This window comes from Marmota flaviventris, chromosome X (assembly GCF_047511675.1).
Source record: "Marmota flaviventris isolate mMarFla1 chromosome X, mMarFla1.hap1, whole genome shotgun sequence".
NCBI lineage: Eukaryota > Metazoa > Chordata > Mammalia > Rodentia > Sciuridae > Marmota > Marmota flaviventris.
The window spans coordinates 37,002,361-37,023,874 of NC_092518.1; the positions used below are offsets into that span (position 1 = coordinate 37,002,361).

General features: G+C 38.0%; 2 pseudogenes; both read left to right on the forward strand.

Annotated features, from left to right (window-relative positions):
• Positions 1-639: 639 nt before the first annotated feature.
• Positions 640-4,245, forward strand: LOC114086052 (dapper homolog 1-like; annotated as a pseudogene).
• An 883-nt stretch (positions 4,246-5,128) lies between these two features.
• LOC139701348 (dapper homolog 1-like) overlaps positions 5,129-21,514 on the forward strand; it is a 36,939-nt pseudogene continuing 20,553 nt past the window's right edge.

Below are 21,514 nucleotides of genomic sequence, written 5' to 3' on the forward strand. Positions count from 1 at the left end.
GGGGGGTTGTTTGGTGGGTGTGTGTGTGTGTGTGTGTGTGAGTGTGTGTATGTGTGTGTATGTATGTAAATAGGTATGTACTCAAGTGGGAAATAAGTCATGAATAAGATGAATGGATGTTTGATTAAATGTAAGCTTATGGACAACATTTATTTATGACTTGCATGTATTGCATTTCTGAAGCCAGTATATTATTTTTTTAAATAGGCAATGGCGGGGGGTGGGTAACTTATTTTCAGGGTCCAGAAATTGAAAAGAAAAATTTGTGCCTTCTCATCTTGTGACATCACTGAAATTTATATGTAATGCTCCAGAATTAAATCACTCAACAAAGATAAATTGAGTGCCTTTAAGAAATTCTCACATCCTAATCCCTGTGTTTGTTGAATTGGAAAGTTTAATACAAGTTTATTACCCTGACTGCATTCAGACAGTGATGAAGGAACATAAAACATGTTTGCATCAAAAGTTAAATAACTAGAACAGACAACAGTATATGTCACAAGATGCCAAAATGAGTAATCTGAGCTGTTAAGACTGTGTATTCAGAGGCAGGAGAAGACAAAGAATCAGGGGCAAATGGGCCAACAGAGTCATAGAACTGACTATAAAAGAGTTTTCAGTGAGGGAATCGGAGAGATGAGGTTAGAAATGTAGTTGGAGGGCTGGGGTTGTGGCTCAGTGGTAGAGCTCTCACCTCACATGTGTGAGACCCTGGGTTCGATCTTCAGCACCATATAAAAATAAATAAGTGAAATAAAGGTATTGTGTCCAACTACAACTGAAAAATAAATATTTTTTAAAAATAGAAATATAGTTGGATAATACACTAAATTGAAATAATATTATAGTTTTTCACTATCTTCCTCAAATATAATTATCTACAATTATTTAGTTTGTCTTTAGTTTAAGTCTCTAAATATGAATATGCATGCTGCCCAGGACAGAGACACACAGTTGGTCTTGCTTTTGCAATAAGTACAAAAGAACAGGTGGTGACAAGATCTTAGTTGTTGATGATGATAATTTTTAAAGTGTTATTTTACTTTACATTGGATTTTTTCCTGACTTCTCTTCATCCAACAGGCTCATATCACTGTCAGCAGCCCCCAAACACTTGAATATATTTGCTATTTGAACTTTCTCTTTCTCTCTATCTCTTCAGTACTGGGGGGTTGAACCCAGAGACACTCTACCACTGAGCCACATTCACAGCCCTTTTTATTTTTATATTTTGAGACAGAGTCTCACTAAGTTGCTAAGGCTGACCTCAAAGTTGCATTCCTCCCACATCAACCTCCCAAGTAGCTGAGATTATAGGTGTGTGCTACCGCACCCAGCTGCTATATCTCTTTCTAATTCTTTCTATCTTAGTCTAGACCACTGTAGGCAGTCTTGAAAGTTTGATTTAAAACAAAATTAAGCAGATGTGGAGAAACCAGAACCCTCATATATTACTGGTGGTAAAATAGTGCAGTAGCTATGGAAAACAATTTGGCAGTTCCTTAAAATATTAAATATAGTGTTACCCTATGACCTGGCACTTCCAATCCTAAGTATATACTTAAGAGAAATGAAAACATATGTCTACATAAAAACTTATACTTGAATGTTCCTACAGAATTATTCATAGTCACAGTAGCCAGAAAGCAAACACCACCCAAATGTCCATCAAATGGTGAATGAATAAAGAAAATGATATGATATAGCTATACAATGGAATATTATTCAACCATAAGAAGGAAGAAGTACTGATGTATGCTATACAGAGATAAACCTTAAAAACATGTTAAGTAAAAGAAGTCAGTTATAAAAGACAACATATGATTCCATTTATATAAAATGTCCAGAATAGGTAACTCTATACAGTTGGAAAGCAGATTAGTGGTTGCCAGGGACTGAGGATCAGGGGGAGTTGGGTAGAATGTGGAATGAAGTGTATGATTCCGTTTATATGAAATGTCCAGAAAAGGCAAATCTACAGAGACGGAGAGTAGATTAGTGGTTGCCAGGGCTGAGGGGCAGAGGGAGTTGGGTAGAATGGGGAGTGACTGTTGAAAGGCTTATTTTGGGAGTGATGAAAACATTCTAAAATTGCAGTAGCAATGGTTATACTCTAAATATATTGTGAATGTGAATATACTAAAAAGTATTGACTTGTACATTTTAAATGAGTAAATTGTATGTTATGAGAATTGTATCTCAATAAAACTTTTTAAAATCGAACACATTATAATGACATGAAGGAAATGCTCATGGTACAGCATAAAGGGACACCAGTTGCACAGTAGAACCAGATTTCCTTCCTTTTTTGCAACCCTTGCAGCCACAGCAGCCAGCTTGGCAAGAACTGTCTGAGAAGAGGAGATGCTGGCTTATTGAATCAACTGTAAGAACTCCACAAGCAAATAAGTAACCTCACACTGGATGTAGAAAAGACATCAGAAGAGCAACTGGAGACAGGCAGCTGGCCTAGCTCAGGGTTTTATGAGCTGAGTGATGGGGCTTCAGGATCCCTTCCCAGTTCCTCTAATCCAGTGTTCAGTATTTATCCAATTGTTATTCCAACACCAGCATTTACAGCCCGTTGAAGGCAACCTTGACTATCTCAAATGGTTGCCCCAAATCTACAGATCTCTTAAGATGGCTAAACTATAAAGAAGGCCACTGTGAACACCAGGCTTCGAGAGCAATTTACCATAACCCCCTCCATACCAAGATTTATTCTATTTTCTGTGTGTGTGATGCTGGGGATAGAACCTAGAGCTTTGGGTATGCTAGGCAAATTCTCTCCACTGAGTTATACTTCCAACCTGTACCACAATTCCCTTGATGTCACTGCATATGTAAATCCTAAGTACCAGTGTGATTTGGTATCTAAAAATGGAAATGATATATATCACCACACCAGTCCACTTCATGCTGTGGCTGTGTAGAGCCTAATGTTTCTCCTTTGTGTGATGGGGACCATAGCAATGACATTTGTGTTGGATCTGAACTAGATGCCACCAAAAGTTCCTTACCATCTTATAGAGAGCAGGCTGTGCCTAATCTGAGTTACTCCATTTTGTAAAGCAGTAGTTTGTCACAAACTACTCCATTTTGAGTACATGTACCAAGGCAAACTGACTCTAAGTCTTATTTGTGTAAGTAAACCACCATCTGCCCACCACAACCATAAGGCACAAATTGATGGATAACTCCTAAGTGCCAATTTATAAAAGTAAATCAAGGAGTACCTGAGCATGGGAGCATCCCAAATTATCAGGAACAACAGACCTGGGAGCTTATCAACCTCACCAGATACAACCCCTTCACCTAAGACCCATAAAAGGAGGAATCCTTTAAGACATTACCTGGTCACCTGAACAATCTTCAGAAGCCTTTCCCAGGAAAATCACCACAGCAACTAACCTCTGATTTACTGTCCCATGGAGCTTCAGCGGAGTCTGATTTCTCCTGTCCGTGACAATCATGCACAGCCCACTCCAAGATGACACTCTGAAACTTCCATCTGCTTGAGCCCTCTGCTTTGACAACTCTGCAGAACTGGTTCATTAAAACCCTTATCTGACCACCTACAGTTAACTCTGAATTCATCTCTATCTCCGCCTATGCTCTTGGCACAGATCCAACTTTAACTCTTTCTTAGTCTTTCTGTGACCTATTATGTGTGACTTGAGTGTTAGGATTGCAATAAAAGAACTTGTGTTTGCTTGGCTTGTTGACTATCATGTGAATAATAAGTATTCTGTGAACTGCTTCCACTGAAAGTGGTGTAGCGTGTTATTCAATAAATCCTGACATTGTAGAAAGACACAAATGTTTTTAATCTATGTTAATGGCATAGCTCACTCACAACACATCTCCAACCAGGCTAAGGTCTGCTTCCTATTCTCCATCCAGTAAGAAAATGGTACATTCTGAGCCTGATGCAGAAAACAACACACCCTTCAAAGGGTCCAACAAACCCAGGACCCAAATGATAGCTGATCCCATATAAGGGCATCTGTAGGATGGGAGCGAGTGTGTCAGGGCTACTGGGGACATCTAACAATGGCAATGGTGTGAACCCTTAAGAATTTGAAATAACTATGTTTGCTCTCTGGCAAAATATCCTCTTTGCACAATAGGGCATTCTCCCCACTGAAGCAATCCTCAAAAGAATCAAACGCAGAACAACTGAAGAGAAAGAGGTTGCCCCCACTAGAGAGCTGCTGGCCAGGTGCTGTTACCGCTGTTTAGAGTGGAAAATAGAAGGCTTTATTGAAAGACTTCTCCCGGAGGAAGAAGGGGACCCCAAAAGGGGATATCCGTGGATGGGGGAGGTCTTCCCTTTTTTATCCTAAGGTCTTCTTTTGGTCTTCCCATTCATGTCCTTTGTTTCCCTTTATCTTGCAGTGATAGAATGCAGGTAGGAAGGCCAAAAGGTGGAAGATATAGGTGGGCTGGAGAAGTAATCTGGGCAGGAAGGGCCTGGGGCGGCTTTTGATTAGCACTTCCCAGTTTGCTGGGAGCTGTTTCATTAACAGTTCCTTAGGACCCATTCTGGGCCTTGGGGACATTAATATTTCAATTCCCCAGGTGCGGCTCTGTTTTCCTGGACTCATTCTCAACAATGGTCTCCATTTTCTTTATCTTTCTTAGACCCGATTTACCTAACTACATTATACCTATCTGTAAATCTGGCTTTAGTGCTGCCTTGGAATTCAAAAGCAAGAATCTGCCCCTGCCAAGGTAGCCTCCCAATATTATTTTGCACGGTGTCCCACCACTGGGACTGGGAGGTCTCTTAAAGAAAGCAATCCATCTCAGCTGTCTCTCCAAAAGAGGATCCTGGCAAAGCACTCCAGCCCCAAGAGTACAAAGATGCGCAGCCCCTGAAAAATGAGCCGTTTAAAAACACCCTGCGGGCTGTCCCTCCACCCGCTGCTCCTCCATTGCTGCCTCCAGCTTTCCCTGTGGAGGAGAGACTTACCTTGGTTTTCCAAAGCATGGGCCCCCTTCGTCAAGCCTTGAGGAAGGGAGTCTGGTCAAAGCTCAGTTCATCCTCAGGCAGCAGCCAGGAATCAGGCAAGGCCACAGGAATGCGGGCTTTGCAAATGCTGTGCAGCCAAACCTTACTAGCATGGAGAACAATTTGCCAACAGGAAGAAACCCCGAGCAGGGAGCAAAAAGTGTTAGCTATAAATAAGAAACTCAAGAAAATCTCTTCCGTGTGTAGGAAGAGCGGTGCAGGCCGCAGACGTCTTCCCAACAGGACCTGCGCCACGGGAAGCCACAGGGCCAGAAATAAGGCACTCCATATTGCTTGAGACGGCAGCCGGTGGTGGCCAAACCTAATCATAAGCTAAAGGAAGGAGGAAGTCCTAGACTGAGATTTCCTACAAAGATGCCCCGAGGATGGTGTAGAGGGCTCGCGGGGGGCAAGTAGGCATGTACCCTGTGTTTGTGCCTTGGAACTATGCCAGCTCTACACCTACGTAGCCAGTGACAACAAGTATTTTGAGTGTAAATCTGTCTTCCAGTCCCAGGTGGTGGACACTGTTACACTATCCACGATAAATCCAGTGGGAGCGAGGGCAAGTTCATGAGCTAGAGCACCAACACCAGCAATATGAGGAAAGCAGGAGCTGGGCGCGGTGGCGCTTGCCTGTAATCCCAGAGGCTCTGGAGTCTGAGGCAGGAGGATCCTGAGTTCAAAGCCAGCCTCAGCAACAACCAGGCCCTAAGCAACTGAGTGACACCTTGTCTCTAAATAAAATACAAAATAGGGCTGGGGATGTGGCTCAGTGGTTAAGCGCCTTTAAATTCAATCCCCAGTACCAAAAACTAAAAAAAAAAAAAAAAATGAAAAATGAGGAAAGAGGGGGCTTAATTTGGTCCCAGTTTGTCCAGACTCTTCCCATTCAAATGGTCATGGCCCCAGACCTTCACAAACCGCCCCCCACAAAAACCTTTGTCAAAATTAAGGCCTTGCATAACTTTAATAAGAAAGTCCTCCATTTTTGGTCTCTCTTTTTTAAATAGTGTATTATAGTTTTACATAATAGTGGAGTTCATTTTGAGACAATTATACACACATAGAATATAATTTGCTCCACTTCTGGCCCCAGTACTTCCTTTTACCCTCCCCTCCCCCCCTTTCCCTTCCTCTATTGGTCTTCCTTTTATTTATTTAGTGTTTTTTTTAATTGGTGCTTTATAGTTGATCTGTGTCTTTGAAACTGTGACAACTCTCTGAGTAACATTGATGTAGGAAATGTTTATTTCCCTAATTTTAAGGGAAGTGGGGAGATAATATGTTAATTTTTGTATAATACTTTCATAGTATCCTTTTCTTTTATTAAGATAAAACCAAGGAAAATTGTGCCTCATCTTCATTATGTAAGGACACTAGTGCCTTTAATGGAAGGTAAAGGATATTTTACTAGTTAGATGTTCATATTGAGATATTAATAGTGGTGACAATGAATGGGTTTCATGATACCAGTTTATTTTAATTTTTCTGAGTATCTGGCAAGGTACAGGTTTTGATGTTCAAGTTTCATTTGCATGAGACCTTTTGATCCCAATGTCAGGTGGATGGAATTTTAGGACATACATTTGCCCCTTGATTCTTTATGATCGTGTCTCTGCACAGAATTTCCTGTTGAGGGGCATTAGGTACAATTGTATGAAGTATGTACAAGAGGTAGTCATTGTTCTGCAAAATTTGTTATGATATAGTCTACATTGCTCAGAACTGTTCTATTTACTAGGCTCAGAACTTGTAGGACAGATCCTAAATCCAGAGATGGAAACCTGCATAGGGATGCTGGGCATACCTTAAAAGGATTCATAAAAACTTTTGCCATACTTGGGGCCAAGGCCCTATCACAGTAACCCCTTCTTGGGCCATATAAACAACATTTTGGTGCCTTTTCCTCCATCCCTAATTTGTAGCCAATTCAAACATTTGCCTCTGAAAAAAACTTACTTTTGGGATAAAATTATGATCCTCTGATACAGAGAAATTCACTCTTAATAAAATAAGCTATGGGCATGACTCCAAGTGTAGAATTGCTCAGTGAGCATGTGCTACCTGAGCATTGGCCTGAATACTAGGACAATCCAGTCTAGATTGGACCACTGACCCTAAATGGAGGGCTTAAAAAATTGGGGGATAGCTGGGCATGGTGGTGCACTCCTGTAAACCCAGCAACTCGGGAGGCTGAGGCAGGAGAATTGTGAGTTCAAATCCAGCCTCAGCAACTTAGTAAGACTCTGAAGTAACTTAATGGAACCTTATCTCAAAATAAGAAAATAAAAAGGGCTGGGGATGTGGCTCAGTGGTTAAGCACCCCTGGGTTCAATCCCTAGTACTAAAAAAAGGGTGTTTTTTTTATAAATATTACTGTATAAAATTGCTTTTTATACCAATGTATAATTTTTATATCAATACATGCATATTTTGTTCATGAGTAGTGGATATTTTTATATTCCTGTTAAGTTCCTATATGATAGAAACAGTATGTGTTTTATACATATCATTGGGTAAATTTAATAAAACACATTATATGCTATGACAAATTATTTGTTTTACTGCTGAAAATTTTTAAAATAAACATCTAACAAAGTAAGACTTTTAAAAAGCTTCTTGCTTTAGCGTTTTTCCCCCTTCTGACAGTCTTGTTCTCTAGTTTATAGCCATGCAGTGGCTATTATTTTATGCCATGTATTTTCCTCTATATTTTCCCTGGGTCACATATTTTAATTCTAGGCACTTCTGGAATTTTCTTAACAACTATCTTAAGTTTGATTTCTCTTCTGCAGAAATGATAAAAGGGAAATAACTGTGCTGTTATAAGTTCCTCTTTATGCTTGGAAATAAAAGTTGGTTTCTTACCAAACATGATATCAGGGAAATGACATCATCTTTTTAAACTGAAAATCCAATGTTTCCAGTATAAGCTGAGACTTTATTTTTTAAGTGAAATGAGATTATAAAATATATCTGTGTTTTTTAAACAAACCTATTAGAATGTACACTTCCAAGAAGTTCTAGCATTTTCCAGGTAATCTCTTTATGAAGCCTTGCTTTAATGCCAATGTTGATGAGATCATTGTTCAAACATTTTTGAAATTCATATTGTTACGTTTGCCTCCATAACTGTGATGTGTGATTTTCAAAATATCCCAAATGTCAATATATTCTTATTCTCTAATGGTGATTAAAATTTTGGAAATAGTCACCCATGTTTGACAAATAAGTCAAAAGATCAATCTGGAGAGTATTTTTTAATGTCAAAAATGATATACTACTCTAGGGCAATGAAACTTTTCTTTCCAGGATAAATCTAAAGGTACTTTATAAAATGAGTTTCAAAAACTAATCTGATTAGTGACAGTCTTGTTGGAATAAGGCTCTAGCTTCTCACCAACAGTGCCATGGATTTTACACAGATTACTTTAATAAGTCCGTTCAATAGTTTTGCAGGGTAAAAATTATCCCCTTTCTATTGATAAGGAAACAAGACCTGAGAAGTTAAACAACATGCCCAAGAAAGCCCAGCTGCCTGAGGCAGAACTGTTCTGCAAATTTCCAATCTGCTGGTTCTCCATGAGGCCAAGTGGGTAATAAACACTGTCATTCTTAGTTTTTAAACTTAGTTACTTTGCTTTATTCTGAGCAGTTTAATTTTTTTTAATTTCCAAATTCTACCTGCTATGTGCATGTCTAAGCTTGAAATTGGGCCAAGTCTTCCTCAAAGATCTGGAACTTTTCTGCCCTTTCTAGCTTCCTTTCCCATCCCCTCATTTCAGATATAGAGCTATAATGTTAAGTCTAACCTGAAAAATTTTAAGCACAGCTCCTTTCTCCAATAATAACACCAAGGGCTTCACATTTATCCTAAGTATCACAAATTCAGTCAATGGAATCCAGATTAATGAGGGCTCATCATTTTTCTTCGCTGAGTTATTTGGAAAGCCCTCAGTGCCATGCATCATCCAACGCTATGTTTTTCAACTTATAAAATCTAAAAATACAGCCTAAGGAAGCAGGGCCAAAGAAAGGCATTAAGAAAATAATGAAACCTGTAATAAAATTAAAACCATGAATATAACTAGGGGAACTATCCATCCATAGGATGAATATATAGTGTAAATGAATTAAGAGTTAAGAAATCAATGAGGTCTATTAATTGAGTTGATTCCTATAATCTGGTAAAATTCAAATAGCATCTTTTTATTGGCCCATGGGTTGCCTGAATGAACACTGCTAGAGGTTTTGGCAAGCAAGACTCAAAATAAGCCAATACTTAAATATTTCCAGCAGGACCATGTTGAGGGTAGTGTAACTACAACTTTGCTTTAGAGCAGCGGGTTCCAAGAATTACTAAGAGTAATAATAATAGCAACCACTTACATAATACCCCCATTCCTCTGTATCCTCAAAGGATTCATCCCTGCAGATACCAAAGTTTTCCAATGCTCAAATTCCATATATAAAAATGGTGTAGTATTGGCATACAACCTATGTACATCCTCCCATATACTGCAAATCCTCCCTAGATAATTTATACCTCCCAACACAGTGTAAATGCTATGTAAATGGTTGCATACTATATTGTTGAGGGAATTAAAATGAAAAAAAGTCTATGCATATTCAGTACAAATGGAATTTCCCCTTCAAATATTTTGATTCATATTTGGTTGGAGCTGTAGATGTAGAACCTGTAAATAGGGAGGACTGTCTAATACTACCTATGTGTCAAATACTAAGTTTATCCACTTAATCTTCACAGTTGTACAGTGGGTGACATTATAATCATCAACATTTTACAGGTGAATAGATGGAGAAACAATTTAAGTGATTTGCCCAGGGTCACATAGCTAGTGAGTAATGAAAACCAGAATTTAAATATGTTCTGCCAGGTGTGGTGGTGCACAGCTGTAATCCCAGTGGCTCAGGAGGCTGAAGCAGGAGGATTGTGAGTTTGAGTTCAAAGCTAGCCTCAGCAACTTCTTCGGCCCTAAGCAACTTAGGAAGACACTGTCTCGAAAACAAAACAAATATATATATATATATATATATATATATAGTGGGGGGCCCTAGGGATGTGGCTTAGTGGGTGAGAGCCCCTCGGTTCAATCCCTGGTACATAAATAAATAAATAAATATGTTCTAAATCCTCAATCTGTAATGCCCTCCCTTAATGCTATGCTGCCTCTTGTGTGAATTTGCTTGGTTAGAGAGGACAGAGCTGGAAACTAAGGACAGTCTCTTTACCGTGAGACCAAAAGATTTTGCCCAGCAGTATATTCATAAATTCATCTGGGGAAAAACCGAAATCTTTAAACATAGATGATTGGAACCAATCACCATTTTCCTCTACTCTTAGGCACAGTATGATCTTAATGATTAAAATGACTAAATAAGTATGTTCAGGAAGAAATCACAAAGGCCAGTTTTCAAAATCCCAAAATTCACCAATTCTCTTATGAAGAAATATAAAGTGATTCTAAAGGACTATATGTGATTTCCAGCTAATCTGAATTTAATCTATCACCACCTGTCCCTTTTCAGTAAATGTGCCCATAGTGATTACTTACTTACATGTTGGTGGAAATTTAAGTCACTCTTCTAAAATTATATTATGTTTAAGTCACTTTTTCAAAAGAATTTATATTCAATTTATATTGAAATAATTTCAAACATACTCAGTTGCAAAAATAGTAGAATGAAATTCCAAACATTCTTCACCCACATTCAATAATTAACATTTTGCCACATATATGTCTGGTTTTTGTTGCTATAACAAAACACTTGATGCTGGGTAGCTTATGAAGATATCATATTTATGTTGCTTATAGTTTTGGAGGCTTAAAGTCCAAGATCAGGGGGTCCTATCTGTTTGGCCTCTAGTTAACCCCACCTTGGCTGCATCACAACATGAGATGGCCTCACTCTGAGAATGCACGTGAGAGGAATAAATGACATAGTGAAATAGGAGGCCAAAGAGCTTCAGGGGTCAGACATACTGTTTTATAATTGCTCATTATGCAAGATCAGCATTAAACCCTTCTGGAGGCAGTGTCTCCATGACCTGGCCACCTCCCCAGAGGCCCCACCTCTTAAAGCTCCCACCACCTCTAACATTGCCACACTGAGGACCAAGCTTCCAACACAGGAATCCCTGGGGGACAAACCACATTCAAATTGAAACATACATTTATGTTATCATTGTCTTTCTTTTTTTCTCTATTTTTTCTGAACCATTTGAAAATACACTATAGACATCATTCTCCTTTACATGTTAACTCTTCAATATGCATCTTCTAAGACCCAACATAATCTCTTACATGATCACTGCTCAATTATTAAAATCAGAGAACTTAATATTGATATAATGCTATTAATCTGATATAAATCTATATCCAAATTTTACTAATTGTCCTAATAATAACCTTCAAAACACTTTCTCCCGTTTGATCCAAAATTCAATTCAAGATCAGTTTGCAATTGATCAGGCATCTCTTTGGTCTCCTTTAATTTAGAACAGCTCTCTAACATTTCTTTGTTTTCATGACATCAACATTTTTTAATAGTTCAGGCCAGTTATTTGGTAGAATGTCTTTCAATTTAGTATTAGCTAAGGTTTCCCCCAGGTTATTCTTTGGGTTATTTATTTTCAGCAGGAATACCACATAGATGGCATTTATACTGTAAATTCTCTAAGGATGATAAAGACAATATGTAATGCTATTTAAGGACTCTATCAGGCAAATAATTATTTTTTGAAGGAGAGAGAAGTTCGCCATGCTACCTATATTTGAAGCCAATATTATTTCTGTATGGTGTATTCATCATGATCAAAAGAACAGTATACTTTAACAAGAGCATACTGTAATTACTGTCATGCAGTAATTACAGGAATATTTTGGTTCAACATAAAACCTATCTAAATTTAAGAGCCAAGAAAAAGATGTCTTCAATGTTGTGAACTTCCTAGCTCTGTACATCTTTTTTCTGGGGGGAGTCAGGAAGGTCACTTAGGCACAAGACAAGAACCGGACTAGATGACTTCTAAGGTACTTTCTAAGTCTGATCTGTGTTCCAGAAGGTTTATATCTGGGATCTTTCCAGCTTTCTAAGTGCAGGTCAGGATATCACTCTGAATCAATAGGAAATTTTTTAGTATATTAAGAGTCTACATGTAATCTGAAAAGATGCCTAATTTCACTGAAAATTAAAGAAATGTAAATTAAGACTATGTTGAATACCCCGGAGATTGACAAAAAACTATAAAAGTTTAAATGACAAGCTCTGTTGGTGAGAATTGCAAAAAGAGACCTTTTTGTGTTTGACCTATGGGGATGCAAATTGGTATACAACCTCTTTGTAAGATAATTTAGCAATAGCTATCAAATTTTTAAAAATTCATTTACCCTTAAATCAGCAATTAAATTTAAAAAGTTTATTCTCCAGATATACTTGCTGTTATGGTTCAATTATGGTTTGAGTGTTCCCACCACCAAGTCTTCATGTATTGAAGTTAAATCCACATTGTGAGGTATTAAGAGGATGGAAATTTATTCTGACTGTACTTTTTAGAGGTAGGGCCTTTGAGAGGTGATTAGACTTAGATAAGGGTGGAGCCCCCATGATTGCATACTGGTTGTCTTATGAGAAGAGAGAGATACCAGAAAAACACATACATAACATGTACACCCTAGGTATGTTTCTTGCCATGTGATACTCTGTGCTGCCTCAGAACTCTGCCAGCCTCTGCCAGCAAGAAGGCCTTCACCAGATGGAACCCTTGACCTTGAACTTCCAGACCTGTGAGCTAAACAACCACTTTTCTTTATAACTCACCCAGACTGTGGTATTGTGATATTAGCAACAGAAAATGGACTGATGCTCTCTTGCACATGTGTAAAATGATATAAGTAAAAGATTACTCAATGCACAGTATTTATAACTGCAAAAGATCAAAAACAATGTAAATGTCCATCATAGGGAACTGGTATATAGATATAGTTATAGATACAGATAGATAGATAGATAGATAGATAGATAACAGATATATATGTATAGATAGATATAGATATATACCAGATGTCTATATCTCCAATGAAATACCATGCAGACATTTAGAAAGAAGGAAGGAGAACTCTTTATGTACTGACTTAGAAAGAGCTCTAAAATATATTAAGCGGAAAAAATGTAACAGCTTTTATATGCAGGACAGATTTTATAGTATTCTATCTTTGATATAAAAGGGTAGGACTACATGTGTTTTGTTATTGTTTTGTTTTGCTTTTGTGGTACTGGGGATTAAGCACAGGACTGCCCTACCATGAGCTACATCCTCAGCCCTTTTTATTTTGAGACAGGGTCTTGCTAACTTGCCCAGGTTGGCCTCAAACTTGTACTCCTCCTGACTCAGTTTCCTGAGTAGCTGAGAAAACAGGTGCATAACACTACTTCTGGCTTCACATTTTCTTGTATGTCCACATATAAACTAAGATGAGTTGTAAGGGCAATCAATATCTTGGCAGATGGGGGACAAGAATTAGCAAGAGGCTTTTTACTTGCATATCCTATTGTGTTTTATGGTTTTTGAATCATATGAATATATGACCTATTCAAAAATTAAATTTTAAAATAAGTACTGTGGGGGTGAAGTTGTGGCTCAGTGGTAGCGCACTTGCCTAGCATGTGTGAGGCACTGGTTTGGATCCTCAGCAACACATAAAAATAAGTAAATTAAATAAATAAATAAATACTGTCTATAACCACCTCACTTAAGTAAATATATACACAGAATGAAAAGAAAATGGTAAAACAAACCCAAACTAAAAAGAATCTGTTTTTCTTCCTGTCTACCTGGATTTGTGAATTCTAGAGGCAACTAGCATTAAAGAGTCTTTCTCTTTTACATGTGATAGCATGAGTCACAGGTTATCAAAAGATATTCTCATTTTCAGGAGAGAGAGAAAGAGAGAGAGAGAGAGAGAGAGAGAGAGAGAGAGACACCTAATTTTTTTTTTCTGCTGATGCTTTACGCAAATTCCATTGGTTCTCTTTTATATTTTCTGTGATCCCCCACCCCCTCCAATTTCTGGGTGCTTTACTTATAATGGCCTACTCTATGGCGCTCATAGGCTTTAGAGCTACTTTGCCTACTTAGAGAGCAAGAAATGCCTGAGAGTTTGCTTCCCCTGGGGGTAGCTTTAGCCAATAACTGACTAGTACAAGAGTGTGACATCTAGCTCCTTGCCTCTGTTCCAAATAAACTTTGGAGGTGTGATTTACATTCCAGAACTCTCCACAGCATCCAGCTGAGCTGGTACTTTGTTTAAAATTACACCCTTAGTTTGCTTCTGCTTTTTCCATGCCCTACCTCTCTTGTTCCCTTAGTGGTTTCTCCCAGGGGTACTTCCTATCACTTGTGTATGAATCCCTTTCTGGAGAACCCGAGCAAAGACATACAGTTTATCAGATTTTCAATGACTATAACATGAATCAAAAAAAAATTGATTTTTCCTGTGATAGATTTGAGAAAGTGGGATATCTTTATTATAAGTTCCAACCCCACCTTTGATACATTTTAAATCCTCCACAGTATATACTTCATTATGCAATTTTTATGGTACGTAATAATTTTAGTACCTCATGCCTACAAGCAAATGGGTTTTGCTACATACCTAATCATATAACCAATTTAGTTAACATAGAAGTTCTTTCCCTAAGGTCCAATATTTTTAAAGAGCATAAATGAAAACAACAATGCTTTAGGTAGACCAAGTACAGAGGTAACAAAAGAAAAAACTCTAATATCTTTTTGGGTTATCCACTAGCCTTCTGAAACATGACACCAGATTATCCCTATCATTGGTTTTGCCTGCCTACCTAAGGATGTCATTAAAGCTCACAACAGAATGCAGCTAATTTAAGAATTGTGTATTTGCATTTCTAACTGATTTTTGCTTTTACAAAGACACAGGTTTCCCGAGAAAATTTCTCTGTTTCCCCTTTCCCTATAAACATCACCTGAGGATCTGGAATCTTCCTACAGGTAAGGGCTTTGGTCAAATGTTTGGTCATTTCAGAAGCATCCACAATTCAGCAAAAATGGGAGAGAACATTCGTGTCCTTTTTAGACTTGTAGTTGGAGACAGAAAGGATTAAGATCTAAAACAGAGGGTCTTCAAATTGCAGCCTAGAAGCCAAATCTAGCCCACTGTCTGTTTTTGTACTGTCCTGTGAGTTAAGAATAATTTTTATATTTTAAATTATTTTTTAAAAATGAAAAGAATATCATTTTGTGACATGTAAAAATTATGTGAAATTCAAATTTCACTGCCCATAAATAAAGTTTTATTGGAACACAGCTTCACTCATTTGTTTATATATTTTCTAGCACTGCTTTCATTCTACAAGGGTCCCCACTGAATAGTTGCAACAGAGATAGTGTGGCTCTCAGTGGTAGGCAGATTAATGGTCACCCATAGCCTTATCCCCAGAATTTGTAATAGCTTACTGTACTTTGGCAAAAGGGACTTTTTTTTTTTTTGGTACTGGGGAGTTTATCCAGGGACACTCAACCACGGAACAACATCACCAACCCTTTTTTTGGTTTTATTTAGAGACAGGATCTCATTGAGTTGCTCAGGGTCTTGCTAAGTTGCTGCGGCCGGCTTTGAACTAGCGATCCTCCTGCCTCAGCCTCCCAAACCACTGGGATTACAGGTGTGTGCCACAATGCTTGGTGGCAAAAGGGACTTTTCAGGTACAGTTAAGATTATAGACCTTGAGATAGAAAAAGTATCCTGGATTATCCATGTAAAACAAATCTAATCATATGAACTATTAAAAGCAGAGAACTTCCTTCAGCTAGCATCAGGATGACAAAAGGGAAAGTCAAAGAGATCCAAAGGCTGAGAAAGATTTGATATGCTGTTGCTGGTTTGAAGATGAAGGGGGCAATGTGACAAGGAACACAGGCTGCCTTAAGGAGAGGAAAGAAGCTGATAGCAAACAAGGAAATGAGGGCTTCCAGCCACATTAAAGTGGATTCTGCCAGCAAGCTGAATTATCTTGGAAGCAGATTCTCTTCTCAGAGCCTCCAGGAACATGGCCCTGCCAACATCTTGAGGTTTTTGTTTTGTTTTGTTTTTTTGATGCACTAGCCAGCTGAGCCCCAAAGAGATTAATTTCTGACCAAAAAAGTGTGAGCTTAGAAATTGTTATTATTTTAAGCCACTATGTTTGTAGGTATTCGTTATAGCAACAATAGGAAACTATTATGTCCTCAAAGCCTAAAATATAAACTGTCTGGCCCTTTTCACATAAATTTGGCAAAATCTTGATCTGGATTCTTGCCATTCAAATTGTGGGTTTGTTTGTTTGTTTGTTTGTTTAGTACCAGAGATCAAACCCAGGGATGCTTAATCATTGAACTACATCCCCAGTCCTTTTTTAAAATTTTTTATTATGAGACAGGGTCTTACTAAGTTGTTTAGGGCCTTGCTAAATTGCCAAAGCTGGCTTTGAACTTGTGAACCTCCTGCCTCGGCCTCCCTTGCTGTTGGGATTATAGCCATGTGCCACCACGCCCGGCTTAAATTGTGGATCTTCAGCACTGGTACCATCTTGGACCTTGTTAGACCTGCAGAATCTCAGACATTATCAAGATCTACTGAATCAAAATCTGCATCTTAACAAGATCCCCAGGAGATGCTTTTGTGTATTAAAATTTGAGAAGCACTGGTCTGGAGTTCACCTTGCTGTTGTCTTACCTTAGACAAGAAGTTCTTAGCTACCTGTAAGAAATGAGCAGAAATGCACACAAAAATAATAATGGCAGGGGAAAGCTGGTTATTTCTTTTTTCTTTCTTTTTTTTAAATTTTGGTACCAGGGATTGACCCAGGGGCACTTAAAAACTGAGTCACTTCCCCAGCCCTTTTAAAAATATTTTATTTCGTGGCAGGGTCTTGCTGAGTTGCTTAGGGCCTCACTAAATTGTTGAGGCTGGCTTTGAACTCACGAACCTCCTACCTCAGCCTCTCAAGTCACTGGGATTACAGGTGTATGCTACTACACCCAGCTTAGCTGGCTGTTTCTTGGTTATCCTCACAATCACAAACATCCTCATCTTCATCCTCAGCATGATCATCACCACATTCATCATGCCAAAGATGCATCAAGCACAAGCTTCTGGTCTCTCTTGCAAATGCTTGTTGAATATATACTTGAATCTGTCAACTCCCTAGAAGACCATTATGTTAGTTCCCTAGGGCTGCTGTCACAAAATAACACGACCAGGTGACTTAAAACAACAGACATTTATTCTCTCACAGTTCTGGAGGCCAGAAGTCAGAATCAAGATATCAGCTAGGTTGGTTCCTTCTGGAGGCTCTCAGGGATAATATATTCCATGCCTCTCCCTTAACTTCTTGTGGTTGTCCATGATCCTTGGGGTGCCTTGGCTTGAACAGCCATTACTCTAATCTGGGCCTGAGTCTTCTTATCAGCTTTTCCTCTGTATCTTTAATCTCTCTCTCTGCCTTTCTTTTTAAGGATACCTGTTGTTAGATTCAGGGATCACCATAAATTTGGAATAATCTCATGTTGAGATCCTTAACTTAAATACATATATTTCCAAATAAGGTCACATTCACAGGACTCAACCATATCTTTTGGAGGCTGATATTCAGCCCACTACCACCACCATAAATACCATAAGGAGATTGAGCAATGCTAAATTGATTCACTGCAGTGAGAAAGAACAGCATTTTGACATTCTTCATAGGGTCTCAAAATGGGAAGTGAGCAGAGGATAGTAAGAGAGTTTTGAGGCATGGGGTAGGTAATTTTGAGAGTAGACTTGCAAGGTAGAGTATTGATTGGGAGTAGGCAAAGCTCATGACATCATAAATCTACATTAGACAGCACAGCAAAGAAAGCCTAAGGAGCAAGCTGTTCACATATCAGTCTGGGTTTGGACAAAGATAAACCTATTCCAGGCCTCAAGCTTGGCCTCTGTACAGCAACATCCTTGCTGGAAGATAAGACCACAAGTTGTGGTCTTTCTATCACTTGTTCCCAAGCAAGAATGCGTATGTCTAAAAATTTTCTTTTCTTTTTCTTTTTTTTGTAATGCTGGGGATGGAACCTTGGGCCCATCCCTGTCTCTCATTCTTCAGTTGGCAGTATTAATATAATAGATATATCTATGAAAAAATGTATGTTCTATCCACTTATTCATAAGCATTGCTTTATACACAGGATATTCAAAGTTTTAAATGTTTTTGTAGTTGTAGATGGACAGAATTCCTTTATTTTATTTGTTTATTTTTATGTGGTGCTGAGGATTGAACCCAGTGTCTCACACATGCTAGGCAAGTGCTCAGCTGCTGAGCTACAGCTACAGCCCAGGATATTCAATTTTTTTACTTATTTATTATCCATTTTTTTTCTACTAGATGTGGTAAGTACATTTTTCTTGCTGACCACTCCATCCCTAGAACTGTGCCTGCCACAAATTCAGTGCTTGAGAAATATTTGTAGAAGAGATGAAAATAGACTATTGCCATTTGGACAAATACATTAAACTACTGTAGGATAGATAGATAGATAGATAGATAGATAGATAGATAGATAGAGATAGATAGATAGATAGATAGATAGATAGAGATATAGGCAGAAGTCTCTTGCTCATTTATATCTTGCTGGCCAAATAAGTCAATTTCTAGATAAAATCTATTAAAGTCCTAATGGTTATGATAGTAGGGGTTTATTGGAAGAGAAAAGAAGTAATAGAGGTTTGAAATCAAAATATATAATTTCGTTACTATTCTAGTCTTAAAAGATTTAAGATATGATGCACCTTAATGGCACCTAAACTGCAGGATAAAAATGAACCTCCCAGCCCAAATCACCACATTAATGATGCAGGCTATTTTTCATAACAAAAAAAATAGAAGCTGGGCTACATGATCATCTTTGCAGCAGCCAGTATGCATTAAGGCAGAGAAAATTATTGTGCTGATTGATTTTAATTTAACACAACTCTGTCTTTAATAAATGAAATTTTCTCAAAAGAAATCTAAAATATCTTAGAGAGGTTGTCAAGAGAGGAGAGAACTAAGCTTTGCAGGAAAAACCATAGAACGATGTTCTTATGAGGAATTCTGAAAAGCATTAAAATTGACTAATTCATTAGAAGAGCCTTTTGTGAGCTTATTACAGATTCTTCATTATTACAGAGCTTCCAAAAGAAATTAAAGGGCTTTTTAATGTGAAATGAGCAGTACAACTTGCTTTGATGTTTCCCAAACACCTGATTTTTGAAAATAGCATAAGTAGATATAAAAACTATACCTATTTTCAGCTTTCCCAATGATTTGAAATGTTACTTTGCTTGATTCGGATAGTTCAGCAATTTGTTCATTTCATTTTGTTCCATAAAATCTTTATCTCATACACAAAATATATTATTATTGTGTGCAAACATGCTTTATTAACTTCCAACATCCTCCAAGTTTGCAATGCAACTATATCCTTCTGTTCCATTAGCACTCATCATAATTCCCTCATTCTTTCACAGTCTTTCTTAGTTCAGTCAAACTAAGTTTTATATCTAAGCCAACCATTTCCTCCTAACATTCCTTTATGGAATTGCCTCTTTACCTTACTCCTTATTTGCTTTTCAAACCAGTCTTAATTTCCTTCTGGTTCCCACATTAATTAATGAGTTCAAATTTTTTAAAGGGTCTTCATTTTCTTCATCATTTAGTTGCTATTGGATGAACTCCATGGTTATCTGATGTTCTTAAAGATTTAAGTGTGGTAGAACCAGTCTTAGTGCAAACCTTGCATCTTCTTTTAACAAGTCTTAGCTTATAGCCTCTCAGGATGATATACATCTGCCATCCAGTCATGGTTAAGAAAAAATTATATAAAACTTGGAGATAAAGCAAAAAGGTGTACATCCTTTCAATATTGGATGGAGAAGAGGGCTCACTCAAGGGTTATCTAGGGCAATGAACCCTCTTCATTCACTTCAATATAGGTTAATCAGAAGTTACATGAAAAAGAATTTTCTCCAGGAGCAATGCAAATAATTTCTGCCCAGTAGAAAAGATAACCATAAAAGTTATACTTTTAATTATACTTTTTGCAGGGGTATTGTTTGTTTTCCTGTAGAAAAGTTTTATATCTAAGCTAACCATTTCTTTCTAACATTCTTCCTTTTTATTTATTTAATTACTTTTTCGTGGTGCTGGGGATTGAACCCAGGGCCTTGTGCATGGGAGGCAAGCACTCTACCAACTGAGCTATCTGCCCAGCCTCTCCTCCCACCATTCTTTATGAAATTGCCTGAATATACATTGCTCCTTCTTTGCTCTTCAAACCAGGCTTAATTTCTTTCCAGTTCCCACATTAATGAAAGAGTTGGATAAAATTTTTAGCATGTATTCATTTTACATATGCATAAGAGTCTGATTTTTTATAAAACATTTTTTTAGTTGTAGATGGATACAATACCTTTATTTTACTTGTTTATTTTTATGTGGTGCCAGGGATCAAACCCAGTGCCTCATAAATGCTAGGCAAGCACTCTTCCACTGAGTCATAACCCTGGCCCCTGATTCTTTTTTTTTTTTTATTAGAACTTAGTGCCCCTAACACCTTGCACCCCCTCCAAGAGGCAAGTGTTCTGGAGCCCTTTGGAAAAGAAAGCAGAGCAGAACAACTTCAATATGAAAAACAGAATGAAAAATCACTGAAGTAAGGAAACAATACCTTAAGTCTCTGGAAAGAAAAAAAATAATCACCATAGAGACCATGTGACAAAAAATGACTTCTATTTAACCCCTCTTCCCTTCTGGTTGCTGAAGAAAGGGAGGGCACCAGGTTCAAGCAGTAGAAAAGGATAAGGGAATGCACTATTTATAGACAAGAGGCGTTATGGTTTAGCTTTGAGATATCCCCCCAAATCTCATGTGTGTTACAATGCAAGAGGGTTTAGAGGTGAAATGGTTGAGTTATTAGAGTTTTCACCTAATCAGTAAATTAATCTGATAGGGATTAACTGGTGGTAATGTAGGCAGGTAGGGTGTGGCTAGAGGAGGTGTGTTATCAGGGGTATGCCTTGCAGTATATATTTTGTTCTTAGTGAGAGGAAATCTCTCTCTCCTTCTTCTCCTTCTCCTTCTCCTTCCTGTTTCAGTGTCCTGAGCTGTTTTCCTCTTACCATACTCTTCTGCCATGATGTTCTCCCTCACCTCGGGCCCCAAAGAATGGAGTCAGCTGTCTATGGACTAAGACCTCTGAAACCATGAGCCCCTAAATAAACCTTTCTTTCTCTAATAGTTCTTGTCAAGTCTTTTGGTCTCAGCAGCACAAAATTTGACTAAAACAAAAGGTATTTCATTACAACTCTTTTCTCCTTTTGTTGAAACACATGGGATCCTTTAGCTGACAAGATGGAGCATTCATTTCCTTTTATCTTACTA